At 38.0% G+C, this 17,892-nt stretch overlaps 1 protein-coding gene across 1 annotated transcript in view; it reads right to left on the bottom strand.

The window, feature by feature from the left end:
- Positions 1–17,892, bottom strand: part of PLXDC2 (plexin domain containing 2) — a 401,250-nt gene that overhangs the window by 218,070 nt on the left and 165,288 nt on the right. The gene's annotated exons all lie outside the window — the stretch shown is intronic.

Raw genomic sequence — 17,892 nt, 5'->3', positions numbered from 1 at the left:
TTGGTGAACTTTTCAAAGAAATGCGTTTAGTCATTCACCTATCATTTATTCCCTCATGTTCTATTTCTCTTTAATGCTTTTTTTTCCTGAAATGATAGGAACTGTAGATAAAATGTATTTTTAAATGTCATCACTTTTCCAAAGAAAACATTAAAAGTCTTTTTTTTCCCCTCAATTTAGTTTTATTGTATTCAAACTCCGAAGGCCACTGCCACAATGTTTAATTTGTCTCCTCCTCTAGAGGTAGACTAGAACATCTTTAAATAATCAAAAATATTGGTCTTAAAGTTGCTGAGCTAAAGCCTAGAGAACTTCTCATTTTCTGACAAGTATATTTTATCACAAAGACAGTAGGAAAGTTGCAAGATTGCCATTTTCAAAGTCAAAACTTCCCCATCCAAATAATGATAATAATGAATCTGCAAAGCATTATTTGCATGTGCTTCACATTTCTTCTTGGTACAGGGCTCAGAAGAACTCCTAAGGTCATTCTGGTTACCTATAGGTGGCCGAGAGGCTATCGTGCAGGCAAAGAGAATCATGATGAACTCGTCAAAGTGGAGGGAGGGTGGAGTAGGGGAGGGAGTCGGTTCTCATGTTTCTAATATTCTAATCTTTATTCTAGAAAGGAGCCTCTGAAGGTCCGCTGAGGATCGAGCTGTCCATAATACAAATAATGGCCATGGAGTACATTAGACCCCAAAGAAATGCACATCCCTTTAGATAGATTTGAAGGAACTCTGGGCTCTGACCTCATCCTTTTGGAGGGTTCTGTCCCAACATTCTTAACTTAGAAGACCCTTCTAATGCCTGACTAAAAACCTATATCTTTCTACTCACTTTGTTCCTTCATATTTATAACTATAGATTTATTAATTTACTTTATTTCAACCCACCCCAGTAGATTGAAAGCTGCAAGAAGGCTCAGTTCATATCTGCTTTATTTACTAAAAAATACTGGCAACAAGCACTATATGTTGAATGAATAAATGGATGAATGAAATCTAGGAACCTTATTGTTTTATCTTGTTAAAAAAATGCACTCTGACTTCCTAAGTGTCAGTTAATCAAATAGATTTACAGAGGACAACCCAAGACTCAGTTGAGGCACAGTTGCTAGTCTTCTACTAGACGTATTATAGATCCATGATGAATTCTTGCTGAGCACAGTTGTGAGTTCAGCATTTTAAGCAGATGTCTACAAAGTAAAATGTGGCTAGAGGAGAAAGATCAAAATTGTTGGGAAATGAATGGGGAAGAAACTGCTGGATGTCAAGAAGGACTGGTCTCACTGTGTGAAGATGTCAGAATGAGGATTAATAGGTGAATGTTCTGTGGATGAAAAATTCGGCTAAGAATGAAAAAACAAATCAATTAAGATGTCAAAAACAGAATTTTCTCTCTCTCTCTCTTTTTTTTTTTTTTGTCTTTTTGTGACCGGTAAGGGGATCGCAACCCTTGGCTTGATGTCATCTGCACCGGGCTCACTGCGCACCATTCCTATATAGGATCCAAACCCGCGGTGGGAGCGTCGCTGTGCTCCCAAGCACTGCACTCTCCCGAGTGTGCCACGGGTCCAGCCCAGAATTTTCTCTCTTAAGATGGCAAAATTCTCTTTAGAAAATTTTGAGCAGAGGCCATTGGGATGTTATGGACATGTTTCTGTATGTGCATAAGGAATGGATTTCATAACATCAAACATTATTTTACCTATCCTTAACTATATTAGTTTAATAGTGTTTAAAAATACTTCCTGAAGTAATTGGTGACTAAGTAAACAATTTGCTATTCAGACAGGAGTTAACCTGAAATCAGTCTCAATTTTCCAAAAAGCTCTAGATTACTTTTTAGTCTTCTCCTCCACCTTTCCTTTCCAGGTTGTATCTCTGGCTTCTCCTCATTCATCTGGGTCAGAGCTCTTAGGACATTACTTACTTTTTGCAATATTTCATTCTAAACAGGGTTATCTGGGGTACAAGAAAAAAAAAAGTATTGCTAATTGATGTTTGATTGAAATATATATGCAATTGTGGTTCTGTTCACACATGTAAAATGTGGTACAGATGAGAAGGGTCTAGCTATACAATTCAGTTTCCAAAATACTGTAGCCTAAAAATTTCAGAACATTAAATAAATATTATTTACAAATAATAGACTGCAAACAGAGAGATGCTTATGTACAAGAGGTTATGAATCTCTCCAGCACCCTAAAGAAATCCATATGAATAAAGAAAGGGAAAGTTTATAGTGTGGCAAATCAAAGTGGCTATTTTTCTTTAATACATAAATGATCACAAGTTCACTGGGAAATAGCCCATAAGAAAATGGGTGTGAAAAAGATGCACCGTGAGTCTGGTATTGTTGGCTATCCATGAAGCCAGTCACATGACTGAAGAGGGGTAGTAATCTCTTTAATAAAAAGAGCAACCTATCCACGTTCAGATTGGCAGGTTAGGTGTCCAAGGGTTGGAAACTTCCTAAGGACTCCTTTTGAAAAAAAATAATGCCATGTAATACGGCATCTCTCTGCACATACTAGATGTCTCAATCTGCTTGTGATGCTATAACCAAATACCATAGACTAGGGGGCTTAAACAACTGAAATTTATTTTCTCAAGTTCTAGAGGATGGAAGTCCAATACTGAGATGCCAGCATGGCTGGATTCTGGTGCAGGTTCTCTTCCTGGCTTGCAGATGGCCACCTTCTTGCTATGGCCCCAAATGGCTTTTCCTCTATGAGTGTGCATGAAGAGAGATTTCTCTCTCTCTCTTCCTCTTCTCATAAGGTCACCAATCCTGTTGGATTAGGACACCATCCTTATGACCTCATTTAACCTTAATTACCTCCTAAAAACCCTATCTCCAAATACAGCAACACTGGGGCTAAGGGCTTCAACATATGAATTTGGAGGGACACAATTCAAGTGCATAGCACCAGGAGTTAGGCACCAGGAACCAACAGACAGAACTGCAGTGGTGGTCGTGTAAGGGAGAGGGCTGGCTGGCACCAGTAGCCAGAAATAGGAGAGGTGGTTCTGTCCTTGGCTTTGCCAGTACCTTGTTCTAAACTGGACCCAGTTCCTTAGTGACACATCTATACTATGTGTTTTGTGTATGGTACCACCCATATCTGTAGAAACTTCTGTAAAAATAAGAAGAAATCCAACCAGTCTCGGACTAAAAGTATGTCCCCCAAACAGTTACTTGGTTATTTCATTTTTTTTCCCTCCAAATCTACATGCAACTTAGAAATGCTTATGGCTATTTTATATACGTTTAATACCATTGCACATGATCACACAGTTTAAATCATTTGCTTGTTTTTAGTAAGCTAGTGATAGCCACAGACCAGCTTCTGTCTTTTTAAAAGCCGAGCCTTTTGCCAAAGTTTCAAATCATTTTAACTTTCTAAAGTCTTGCTGGGAAGTCTACAATGTTCCAGTCTTCACACACACACAAAAAGTTATTTACTTGAAGAAATGTCATTATTTTTAAATTATAATATTTACATATAACTAATAGTACATGTAAGAGTTTTTTCCTCATATGTTTAACTTCCTCTTTTTTTATTTATTTTTTTTTTTGGGCAGCTGGTTGGTATGGGGATCCGAACCCTTGACCTTGGTGTTACAAGGCTGAGCTCTAACCAACTGAGCTAAGCAGTCATCCCAATCTTTAAATAATTCTGAAAACTTGGAATATTGAATCAATCATAATCAAGCACTTCATTTCCCATGACTGCAACTTCAGACACTGTAATATTTCAAAGGAACAAGAAAATAATCTTGGAAACTTTCTTCAAAATAACCAGTTAAGGCTATTAAAAGTGCTCTGAAACCATCTTCAACTTCTAGTTTTCAACAATCTGTTTCCAGTGGAAGTAAAAGGAGGTAGTTCATCTGGACCTACTTACATATGAGGGAACTTCAAAAATTTCACGGAAAGATTCATATTATGTTTTAATTCCATGTATCCATGAACTTTTGAAGTAACTTTGTAAATATACAAGAAAACAAGGAGAGAATAAATCTGGAATATATATCCAAGAATCATATTACATTTGATTGAATTCAACCCAGCACACACTGTGGTGCCTATGGGGTAAACATGACGGCAGCAGTGAGATACTTCCCGGAACATGGAAATAAGATGGCCCTCTGGGAGATGACCTAGTAAGTTTACATAAATTAAGAGGGTGATTAGTCACTTGCGTGGTGCATCCTAGCAATAGCAGCTGGTGGCCCATTGGACAGATGGGCCTGTAGACATATTTTGTTTTGCTGTCACTGTATTGGTCCACATGTGATTGAGAAAAAATGAACAAATAGCCAACAATTATGCATTTGATATCTATTGAGAAACTGGAAGATCTGGCATTCTGGACCCACTTTCCCACATGGCCCCAATCTGCTGCAGACTTGGAATTCTTATGGTCTCCCAGAGTCCCCATGTCCCACTGTTTTGCTACATCCAGGAAGAAAGTCCCCTGAAATAAATCATACCACATGTGCTTCTGTCTTTTTTCCTCTTCTTCTTCTTTTAATACTTGGACTATTACCTTCATGACCCCAGGGGCACTCGAATTTGCCAACCCAATGTAAATGCAGTGATTATCTTTAAATACGAGACTGGAAAAAAATATATATGGAACTGAAAATTTTGAGAACACTGAGAACTCCAATGTAGATAACTAGTGAAATCTCAGGAAAACAAATTTGGAACATGGTAGCAGTTTGGAAAGTGGAAATAATCTACTAAATTTGAATTCTGTTTGGAGAAAGTCAATGTGGAGAGAAATGGCGTAATCGATTCAAAACAGTGGTCAACATAGCCATTTTTAAAAATGGAATTCATCTTCTTCCTGTGAGAACTAGGCAGACATATAACCCATCAAGGAGATGAAAAGAGAAATTCCAGATTGATCACATCACAGGGGAACTTGGAAAAAAGTATCTCTTTATTCCCTAAAGGAGGTTAAGAGATGGATCAATCTGTTAAAGGAACCCAGGAGCCATGGATGACTCAACAAGGAGGAAGTGGGTGCACAACCTTGGAAGGGTCCTGTGTTTTGATGAACCTTGCCTCCTTCTTCTACCTAGATGCCCACCTGGCCCCTGACCATTTAGAAGCACTATGATGCTTGCTCTCAACTGAGAAAGCCCAATTAGCACTTAGGGCGGTAGTGTACGATTCACAGCAGTGGCTTCAGGTTTTCTCTCATCCTAGGCATCTAGGGGATGGGGACTCCTCTGTTTCCTCCCAGTCTCTCTGTCTCTCTGTCTCCATCTCTCTCTCTTTCTCCAGGCATGCATGCTTTTGCAGCATTTCAATTTGTGGTTGCCTGAGAGGGGACGCAAACTGGATAAAAACAGCCACAGTAGAAGTGAAATGACCCCAAGTAGAATGGAAGCTGCAGTTGTTTGCTACCACCAGGAGGATGCTCTTCTTGCAAGCTTCCTATTGCCTTTGCAAACTGCTGGTGGCCTTGCTTTGCTCTGTTCCAGGATGCTACAAGGAGTGATGCTGCTAATATCAGCACTGCTGCCTCCTTCTCTTGTTTTGCATGTGGACAGCCTCAAATCTGTAATTCTTCAAAAACACAGTTTGAGGGAGAGAGAAAATAATGTGCAGGGAGCATGAAGTTTAATCTGCAGAGGTAAATGGGGGACTGTAGTGTGACGAGCATAGTTTCCTAGAAGGTACTGAAGATATTTCTTTGCCCAAGGGAAGAAGGATTTCTATACCATGGCTACAAGAAAAACACTTTCTCTGCACCTTTGTAATTACCTTACTTTCCCTCATTCTTCATCCATCTCTCTTTTTGCAGAAGAAAATCGTACTTATATTTTGAGTGTAAAAACAAATGTCCTGCTGGACAAAGAATCCCAGTAGATAAACTATAAACACATACTCCAATTCACTACTCATTTTAATGTAGAAGTGGGAACAAAAATGTCAGGCTTTTGTTAGTGATATAGTTCTTGTTCTTGTCACATTCTATTTTACTTACAATCCAAACCACAATCAAGTTTTCTTGGTCAAAAAGGAAGTAAAGTCTCTCCATCCTTTCTAGATTTAATATATAACCCTCAGTTAAATACCATTCTTCCTGACTCCAGTAACATTTGCTTCACATCAATGGATGCTTTAGGAAAGTCAACAAAGCACCTGACACCAATTTTCTCTCTTGAGGAGATCACAGTCTGAGTTAGATTTTCCCTGGACATGGTATTTTGAAATAGTCTTGTCATTTCATAGCTATATGGTTTGGAGTGATATCCATAGAATTTCATTTGCCAGATCCTGCTTTAAATAGAGAGGCCCTTTCACTTATTGTGGAAGAGAATCTACGTTATACTCCCCATGGTCTTGCAGTGATGGAGATACGGGGAATGGTCCCAGACTACACAAGTTGTTAGTAATATACGAGTTTCTAGTCAAGAGAAATACTTGATTGAGAGGGAAAGTTTGTGACCAAGAGAGGGACCACAATGGTTGGAACAGGTGCAGGTGGACCAGCCTCGCAGGGTTTATGTGTTTGTGCTGGAAAGGGGGGCACTGAAGCAAGAGGGATTGGAGAACCCCACTCCAGCTGCCCTTCATCTTTCGTTCACCATCATATCCCCTCTCCAGCTTTTCATAATTTCTGATTCCTATTATTAAAAAAAACATTATCTATTATGCTTTGGTTCCTTTCATTGTCTCTTTCTTATCTTCCAGAGCCACACTCCAGAGAGTATATTTAAAGCTTAAAGAATTCACCGAATCAAGAGGAAGTCTTGGCCAGTTCTCCATGTATCTGTTTAGTTTTGATTGTTGTCCCCACCAGAAAAATATGTTGATTGTACTGCTCAGGGAAATAAGACAGCCAATTCAAGTGTACACTAAGAGTAAGGCACAGCGGCTAGCCAAGCCACAATTTATGCTTCCCCACAGAAATAATTTTTAATTATGATGATTAGAAATGATGTAGACAGATGTGAGTGTGCACACAGATACTCATACAAACATACACATACACAAACACACACCGTACACATACTCATTGCCAAAATTTCTATTTATAGGCTTGGAAAAAGACTCTAGTATGTAGCAACCCTGCCTAGACATAAGGAATTTTAAAACCACTACCTACAATGCCAACTTCTTTAGTTTATGATTTTGCATCTGAAGCCCAAAATAAGACAATGATACATTGGTATGGTGGCTATTGAGCTGACAGGTCACTGGTAGGAAGCTCTGCTGGAATAAAATAGAACAAAGTGAGAAAATTAATGTTTGTCCCAGATTCTGATTCCCTGCTGTCAACTCACTCCTCGCTTTGTTTCAGAGGCTGTTTCAAAGATGGGAGTCATTTCCTCTGCCTAGATTCTTTATTACCAACATTTAAAAAGTCAATAGAAAATCAGTAGAAACAGTCCCACAGTCATTTATCATTTGCTGTAATTTGCATTCAGAAGTGATCACTAACTAAAAAAAAAAAAAAAAAAATACTTCTTTGAAAATGTTTCGACAATGTTCTTAGGGAGATAAAAAAGCAGAGTTTACTTTTTCTTTTGTCCTTTTATGCAAATGATTTTGATTGAGTGCAGAATATACCACATTGTTTTTTTAATAACAGGTAAGAAATACACATTTACAAACCAAAACTTTAAAAAAATCTTTGAAGTGGCAGTTACAATTGTTCACCACAAAACTGAACAAAGCATATCAGATACATTCTAAATCTGCTCAGACCATAGCAAACCTATTTGCTGAGGCAAAATAAAGTTTTAACTATCATGGCAAAAGTAGTTTTGATTTGCAACTAAGTTCTTTGTGGATGGATAAGTAACTGAACTGTAGCTGTCTTATAAGGTCTCCTGCCATAAACAGATTCACCTTGGATGCTGTTGAGAAGAGAAGTGGGCTTTTGAATGTACTAATTATTGTATTTCTTCAGGCTTATGACAGAAAATACTACTTTCCATACAGCTTCTGAGGAACAGTGAATATACAAAGATTTGTCTAAAAAGTTTGTTTATCTTTAGAAGATAAGTTTACTATCACCTGGTCCAACTGGTAACATAAGAAAAATTTCTAATGAATACTTATTATTTTGGTTTAGCACATTTTTATATTTATTCATAGAGTTGTTTTCTTATAAATATTCTTTTAATTACATCTTTCCCATTTGAAAGTGATACTCTTCTATTCTGATAAACATTAATCCCATTCATTTATAAAAATAATAAAACAATATCTGATTACTTAATGGACAGAGAAAGATAAGTAATACTTTATTAAAATGGTATTTAAGAAAGAGGAAACAATCATTTATAACTGATTTTTAAGATAACAGATCATTCTATTATCCTATTTACATTGGACAAATTAACTGCTTTCAGGTCTTGAGGAAGGTTTGTTAATGTTCCTTGTAAACATTTTCAGAATATGAAATTTTAAATCATCTTTTACTCTATACTACTCCTAAATTACAGAACAAGTAAATATTTACCTTCAAATTTGAACACTGTGAAAAGCACTATAATTTAAGAAAATGGGAGAATATTATAAGCCAAATTTTTTTAGAGAAAAAAATCTGAGAATCAAAATCAATGCATTCATCTTTGAGACTTTAAATTTTCCAGACTATAATGCACTAAACCTCAAAAGGTCAGGCAGCATTATTTTTAGCTAGAAAATCCTATCATGAGATGAAACGTCTTTAGTTTTGGAGGTACCTGAAAATTTCCATAATCAGAGGTGCTGTAACTTTAAAGAATTTTCTTTCTTTTTTGTTTTTTTGCAGTTGGCCAGTGTGGGGGATCCAAACCCTGGACCTTGATGTTATCAGCACCATGTTCTTACCAAACTTAGGCCAGCCTAAGTAAAATTTCTAAATTTAAACAGATAGTAGCTTGCTTTGCAAATTTTTCTTTCAAATTCCATTGGCCACAAGTGGATCTGCATTGTGAATCTAAAATAACAGATCATAGGCTGGTAGATAGATAAACAGATAGGGAAAGATATGGAGATAGTGTCTAAAAGATGAGTATCAGTGTTTTCCATAGCTTTGCTCCTTAAGCTAGTGATTGCATGAATATATGAAGTTTACAGAAGAGCTAGAAATTATTTGTAAAAGAGAAATAGTTTAAGCCATGTGTAATCCATTCATTCAATTCATTGCAATGGATTCAAACTATTACTTCAATTTAATAACTCAGGCTTAAAATACCGTATGGAAAATAGCTCACAACAACTGTTCCCAAGGGCTGCAAAGTTCAATTCTTCTCTTGTTTCTAGACAGATTCAGATATCTATGCATTGCTAGGGCATGAACAGAAAGGTTTTCTTTCAGGAAAACACAAAAAGAAAAGTAAGGCAGTCTCTTTTCATTTTAAATATTACTACTGCTTCTTGCGCTTTGGACATTTGATGCTTTCCTTAATAGAGCACAGAGTGTCTCATCAGCAAATTTCCTTATCACAAATGCAAACTGTATGTATATGAATATACATTTGCATACATTTTAATAAGGATACCTTAATCTACCCAAAATCTGTTTCAGTAATATAAGGTGAATTAAAACTCTCTGAACACTTAGCAGAGTGTATTAAACATCATCACTTAAAAATAGAAATACAATTTTTCAAGTGATTCTCATAGAAGCAGAGAGTAGAATAATAGTTACCAAAGTCTAAGAAAGGAAGCGGGGCCTGGGGAGGAAGAGAAATGGGTAAATTAATGGATACAAAGTTACAGGTAGATAGGAAGAATAAATTCTGGTGTTCTAGGCTGACTATAGCTAATAATATTATGTTGTATATTTCTAAACAGCTAGAAAATGAAACCTGGAACAGACCCCAATCTCCCCTAGCTATACACCTGGCCCCAGCCAAGGCAGGCTTTGGCTGATGGGGTAGGGGAAATAGCAGAAGAAAATCTGATTGGCCAAGCAGGATGGGCTGGATTCCTAGGAATAAAAAATTCAGTTTATGATAAGAGTTGATTAAACACAAACTTCCCTAGGTTAAGATTTGATCTGGAAGTCAGAATGTTTGTTTCTTAACTGAATGTCTAATGGTTAGGATAACATCTGTAAGGCCAATCTCAAGTTATTTTTGCAGACCACCTGCAACTACAAACCTGCTTTGAAGCATATACACCCTGGACCCTAAGATGCCATGGAAAATATCAGTCAAGATGCCAGGAATAGTTGTGCTGACTTCACCCCAAACCAATGAGCCTCCCACATGACTCCTGCAACTCCCACTCATGATTTTGCTCTATAAATGTTTCTGATTCTAAGCTGTCGGGTAGTCCAGGGTCTTAAAAGTTCCTTTAGCTACCATGGGCTCCTTTCAATGGAAATCCAAATAAATGATAATCTTTAACACTACAAACTTTATGAAAGACTTCTTAGTCATTTGGGTGGCAGATGAGGAACACCTCTCCGTTTGGTAACAAAAAGAGGATCTTGAATGTAATCAATACAAAGAAAAGATAAATGTTTAGTTCATAGATATACTATCCACCCTAAGTGAATCATCGCACAATATACACATGTACTGAACAAACACACTGAGCCCCACAAATGTGTACAATTAAAAATAAATAAATTGATTTTAAAAAAGAAATACAACTTTTCAAGAGAAAAATTTAAATGTCTGAAATTTTTGATGGCCCATTTATGTGTACACCTAACAGTATTTCCATCTAAGTCACAATATTTGGCAAAGATACACGAGATATCTTTGGAAAAGGTCTATAAAAATTTCTGGTTATCACATAAAATTATAGAACATCACTGTTTATCAGAAGACTTTATCTTTAACTTTTTCAATGATTGGTGCTAAATTGTTGACTGCACATTAATTTGTATGATAAAATAAATGACAAGGACTTGATGTGATTAGTTTACCCAAATGGCATTAGTACTTCTAAAAATTAAATAAGTTTGTGTCATAGGGGTTGTGGGTTCATTATACTACAAACTTTCACAGTAATAAGTAGTGGCCCCAATTCTCCCCCAAATACAGTAATAAAAATCATGCTACCAGCAAGTCTTTGCTAACTCAAATCGATTCAGCCTTTGAGCTACAATCACTTCATTATTCAATTTCTGATTCTGAATATCACAGAGAAAAAAACTAGTCCTTAAGGCCTAATACATTAATATCGAACGAGATTGCTGAGTGAATAATCTCAGAAGCTCTCTCTTTATTGCCAGGAAACCAGAGAGCTGAGGAGATAGGTTATGGTCACCGCAGGGCGATAGACTGAGCTAAATTCAATATTCCTTGGGACCTGGTAACCCCAGTCCAGGTGCTGATAAATGACATTTTTCACACTTTCCTAAACAGCTGGCAGATAAGCCTGGACCACTTGGTTCTTGATTCTGGAATGTGTATTTCTTCTGTGCAATCCCCCTCTCATATTTGGTAGAGCAATGGGACAAAGCCACCCTGAAGCACTGTCCACTGCAGGTGCATCCAGCCACACTTTGGCCCAGGCACACCTCTCCACGGGCTGCCAGAGAACAGGGGACTTAATTGTCTACTGGCCTGACTGCCTGATACAGATTGCATCCCCCAAGTCTTACGTTATTAGTAGCTTCACCCACACTGTGACTGTTAAGAGGGTGGGGAATACTATTATGGTAATTGAAAGGCGGGCCCTTGAAGAGGTGATTAGATTCTGGGGACCACGCCTAGTGAATGGATTAAAAATAGCGGTCAGGGGTGTGGTTTCGAGGGCTTTGATGGAAGAGCACATGATAGGTTAGTCTCTCTCTGCTCTGCCATTTTCTAACATGAGAGATCCTTGGGTCACTGTCGCCATCACCAAGACCATTACCAGATGTATGTTCCATCACTGCGGACTTACCAGCTTCTGAAACTGTAAGCAATATATTTGGTTTTCTTTAAAAATCACCCCGTTTCAGATATTTTGTTATAAGCAACAGAAACAGACTAAGACACTGCCCATGCTGAGAGGCCACTTGCTCCTTCTCTTTGACCTCTGTGCTCAACATACAAAGGCTGGACACACTCTGGACTATCCAAACAATTAATCTGGATTTTTAGCATAATTAAAAAAAAATCAATTAGTTAAATATTTAGATCTATGACATTAGGGCTAAACTATAACATTTTATATTGAAAGTAATAATTTTCATAAAAGTGTATTTTAAATATTCTGTTGGAAATTAGTATAGGCAAAGAATAAGAATAAGTCTGCAAGGTGATAAAATAGAAAACCATCTGATCAACAGTTCTCTCTCTGGTATTCCCTCTCTTAGAATTTCCCTATCGCTGTCACTATTTAATTCAAAGGGAGGATATAATAGGGTCCTCATGACTGTCTGGGAAACTGAAGTAGGAAAAAACTCAGTGTGAAACTCTTGTAATTAATCTCAGGGTTCCACAGGGATAGGAAGATAAAATATGATATTTCTCTTTGAACAGGGAGAATACAAGAATATCATTCACTCTGAAACAAAGTTTTTATTCTGAAAATAAATTACAGGACTAATATGCTTAATAATTTTACAACCTGTATGTAGCAATCTGAAGACTATTTTCATGACATTTCTATAAGTGAACTCAATTAGCAAAGAGTGAAGCATCCCAGAAATAATTCAGTTATTCTCTATGGAACTCTTTGAAGGACAGTTAGGGATCTTTTTCCATTCTTATTTCAGTGAAGAGCTGACATGTCATGCTAAGAATAATCTATAATTGAGCAAGATATATGATATTCTATTTTAATCCTCATTATCTTTTTAGAGGATGAGCAATAATTGTAGATATCACTTGGGCCTGATTTAGTATTTTCAGTGCATTTTCTTCTTTGCAAAGTAAAAGTCCTCATCAATATTCTAAAAGAAAATGAATGGAATTAAATCAGAAGTTTAGAAAGGATGCCTTTTTGCCAGTTACCAAAGCAGAAGAAATTGAAATAGATGCTGCTGTCAGTTGATGTACAACTTTTGGCTATATAAAGTTGAAGAAATGAGTCCAATTCCCAGGCCACATCAGAGAGGTGCCATCAAGGTAGTAGAAGGCAACCCTACCATAAAAGGCAATGACAAGGACCTGAGATTAACCTTCTGAGTCAAGCAAGCACCAGAAGGTTGGACAAAATTTTGGCGATAGCATCTGATTTACATTAATGACTAAAAACAGTTTCTGAAATTCATACGTTCATTCATAGCCTTTTCCCTAAACACTATGTCCTTTCACCCCACAGCAATTCACATCTAATTTTAACTCATCTTTCCCCTCCCAGATTTGGGCTTTCGGATCCATTCCCCATTTAGCACCCTATAGCAGTCTTTTAGGAGTATTAATGCAATCTTGCCTTCCCCTGTTCAAAGCTTTTAGTGGCTTTCAAGTACCTTCCTGATAAATTCCAAACACCTTAGCACACTACACGATGAAGTTTAAAACCTTTTCCCTGTGAATTTGTGCAGAACTCTCTGTCTAGAAATACCTTGATACCTGGCTATCTTCTGTCTATGACTTGGTTCAAATGACATCTGGTCCCACATTAATCCCTGGATCTCTACAGAATAAGGATCTCCTTCTGTGTTTTAATTAACTTAGGAGGGTTTTCTCTTCCTTATCAATTGCATGCCCTCAGAATGCTTTCTTTCTCATCTTTCGTGAGGGCCAATCGGACACCTACACACATTTGGGAAATTTCAATTCACTTTGGAGTCAAATATGTGTATTGCTTCAGGACTAATCTTAGTATTACCTTTGCACAGCTTTCTGATTCTGCAACTGCATGCTACAACTTCTACAAATTTAAGATCCCCTAAAATGGAAAAACTTTCATTAAAAAATTAAATTTAAAAAAAACTTTACCAGTTTTTAACATTCACATTAAATATAGTAACAGAACTGTTCAATATTAACTGGTACTTTTCTTTCTCTTGAAAATGTCACAAATCTGCATTATCACATTCTTCTTGCAAATACGCACTGTCTTCTATGAGTTCAATGAGCAGAACAGTGGCCTGAGGACAGAATTGGCACAGCAATACTCTACAAATTCACTCTACTTCTGTGAAATGAGATGATGTTTCTTATTACAACCCTGTATTTGTATACATTATTGTTATTGTTAGACCTCTGGAATTGAGAGAGCTTTTTTAGGCTTAAAAGACACAGGAGCAATAGGATTTTTGTTATCTAAGGATTATCTAATGTACTTTCTGCTGCAAACATATCATGGATTTTCTGCCCACATCAACATTACAAAATTTGTCTTTTTTTTTTTGGTAAAATAATCATCAAAGTAATCACACTCTCTTTCAGATTAAGCATTTGCCAGTTACTCCTTTCCTCTCTAATAAATTACTTAGTTACGGAGCACCCACACAATAACCTTGTGTGCAGCAATCAGCAACTGGTAACTTTTTAAAGAAAAATATCACACAATTTTTAAAAATAAGATGCCAACACTACTGGCAGTGTGTGCCACAGCAGAAAATCAAAGAGAATTTTTACATATGTATGTAGGAAAAAAGCTATTGATCTCTAGTTGTTAGCGAAATCTATTACACATATTTGCTGATCATTCTCAATATACTTTCCCCAGATATGAATGTGAATGTGCATGTGGATGATAGAACAGTTGCTGGATACATCTGCAACTTTTAACTGGGTACCAGAATGAGAACTCCACGAGACATATTGTTGGTAGGCAACTAAATTGAATTTATAATTTTTGAGAACATTTATATCCTCAACACTAATAACTAAACCTGCTTTGTGATCTAGCTTCTTGTAAATCAAAGTGTGGCTTGTGTACTGTCCATGGCTGCATCACCTGGGAATTTGTTAGGAGTGCAGAATATCAGGCAAGTTCCAGCTTGGAACTAAGAAATCGGAACATGCATTTTAGCCAGCTTCCCAGGTGATTTGTAAGGATGTTGACATTCCAGAAGCACTGGTCTAGCTCACAATTTCTGAGTCAGTTTGTATCATAAAAGTACACTTACATGACCCATAAGCCCTATTTTAAAAACCTCTCTTGATCAGGTCATCTAGAGGCTTTGGAATTGAGGCAAAAATCATATTCTACAATCCATTTTATAAACACTTTCATTGTCCCGAGAGAGGGAATAGAACGCAGAGTAGTGGAAAAAGTATTTTTCACGAAAGATGCAACAGTGTTCACAAATACTATTTATATCAGGATAAGGAAAACATTCCAGAGAAGTTTCAGACATAGCTTAAGTGGCAGTGCCGAGTGACTTGGGAAACTTTAGATCCTCATCTAAAGTCATCTCCATCAACCCCCAGAACCCCAACAAGATAAAGAATCTTAAAATCAAGGCAGTGCTCTTGTTATGCAACTCTAGCTTCAAGAGAAATCTTCTTCCAGCCAGACTGTAATTCCAAAGTTACTCTCATATGGATATTCAGAGGCTGCCACTGTCCAAAATCATTACATAATGCAAGTATCATTTGTCTTTCCTTGTACTGGAGAAAGCAAAGTCAAGTAGAAAGGATAAACCCTGGGAGCCAAGAAAGCCTGGGTTTGAATGCCAGCCCCTTGATTCGATAATGGGAGACCTTAGGAAAATACTAAACCTAATCTGAAATCACCGTCATGTAAAAAGTCACTGAGATAGCTCAGTGAGTGTCACCAGGCCACCATTCAGCTCCTGGCAGATCTCAGCCCCAAGTGAGGACTCACCAAACAGTCCCCCATGCTGTCCTTCCCCCTTCTTTTTACTGATTCAAAACTACTGACATTTTGTGGCTTTTCTCTTGTTAAGGCAGAAAAGAGAAAAATTGGCTGAATAACAAAATCACAGCTAGAATAACAACTGGGATTCTGTGCTGAGAAATGTTAATACATCCCTGGGCAAAGAGACTGTCTGTTTTACAAGTGATTAGGAAAATTCAGCACCTCATGAGAGAGATCACAGAGTTCTAGGAATCTGTGTTCTCCCCTTTCAATCGCAGTTGGGTTCTGGTTCTGGGAAGAGAGTAAACGCCTCTGCTTCTGTGCAGCTCTCCTTTCTTTATGCTGAACCCCAGCTAAAGAGTGGCTCGGGGAAGAATTACAGTGCCCACTCAAAGTTGCTATAACAACATAGTTGCCAAAATAGCAGGCCAGTCTGCAAGAGTCAGAACGACCTCTTATCGATATCATATGACTTCTGATCCTCATGCATCCTACTTGGTTGTTAAGGGCTCTGGCTGGACCAGAGAACACATAGCCACATACTAGCTAAGGCCATGGAGAGGGGTTTCAGAAACTGCTGCATTTCTCACATATACAGAATTCCATCAGCCTGTGTTTCAGATCTTCCAAAGATTTCTTTTTCTATAAAGGAACAAAAGATGCCTTGATACTATTTTCAGGGACTAAGTAGTACCTACTTCATGCAGTTGAGTTTTATTCCAAAATAATGAGTATTTCAGAGATTGTGGTGCAATAAGAGGAATGCTGCCTAGTCACTAAAAATCATAAGCCATACACCTGGGAGAAAGTAGGAACTGAAACTTTAGATACAGAGAGAATAGACAAGCAATGACCAGACTGTATATGACAATAGAACTCTGACCCCAATCTCCATAGCAACCAGTTCAAGAAGCCAAACTGCAATCTTGGCAGCAGTCAGCCCAGAATGGTCAGGACCTGTTTAATAACTGAGAGCTGCCCTATCTTTTTACCCCTACTTCCAACTCAGGACCAACCACGGAAAGCCAAATAGGCTTCTCAAACTGAACACCTGAGATGCTCTGTTTCTCATTAGGCCACCTCAAACTTTCTCATGCTGACAACCTCCTAAAGCCTTCCCCTGTTCCACCACAAACTTTCCCACTCCCCTACCTGCTTTTGAGTCGCTGCCAAGGATAAATGATGGCAGGTGTGAAGGTTAATTCTAGGTGTCAATTTGATTGGATTAAGAAATACCTGGAGACCTGATAAAGCAATCTTTTTTGGGTATGTACATGAGGGTGTTTCCAGAAGAGATTAGCATACTTGCCTGAGTGGACTAGGTGGGAAAGATCCACCCTCAATACGGACAGGCACCATCCAATCTGCTGGGGGCCCAGAGAGAATAAAAATGAAGAAAAAGGCAAATCTCTTGCTCTGTTTTCCCCAGAGCTGAAATACACTCTGCTCTCCTGTCCATGGACATCATAACTTGAGGATCTTTAGCCTTTGGGTTCCAGGACTTACACCAGCAGCACCCAGGCTCTCAGGCCTTTGGCCTCAAACTGAGAATCACATCATCGGGGTCCCTGGTTCTGAGGCTTCCAGACTCGGAATGAGTCATGCTATCAACATCCAATTTGCAGACTGCCTATTGTGGGACTCTTCGGCCTTCACTATTGTATGAGTCAATTCCCCTATCAAATCCCCTCTCTTATGTTTATATACATACCCCGTTGGTTCTGTCTCTTTGGAGAACCTTGACTAATACAGTGGCTGACCCCTGTGCTAAAGCAAACAAAATAAATAGCCTCTGTTTACCCTCCTTTGGGTGGTCGCCACTTACTTCCACAAGATGAGTTTGTTTTTGTTATATCTAGTTTACAATCAAGATCATATTTTATGATTTGCAATGCTATGGACTATGGAAACTTAAGAACTGTAATGCCACCTTTGAGGCCTGTGGGCAAGCCTAAAATCTGCCTAAAATATGCCTCTGCAAACTTCCATACTTGCCAAACTGCTCTCCAGTCATCCTCCTCCCTCCACTTCATGGCTCCAACCAAAACAAAGAATAAGTTACAGTCACAGAGTAACCAACGGTCCAAGTTTGCCTAGAATAGTCCCATTTTTAACACTAATAGTCCTACATCCCAGGAAACCCCTCAGCCCCAGGCAAACTAGGAGAGTTGGTCACCCTAAGAGACTCATCAATGCTATGCCATT

Source organism: Cynocephalus volans, chromosome 6 (genome assembly GCF_027409185.1).
Source record: "Cynocephalus volans isolate mCynVol1 chromosome 6, mCynVol1.pri, whole genome shotgun sequence".
Lineage (NCBI taxonomy): Eukaryota > Metazoa > Chordata > Mammalia > Dermoptera > Cynocephalidae > Cynocephalus > Cynocephalus volans.
This window is presented reverse-complemented; position numbering and strand designations above follow the sequence as displayed.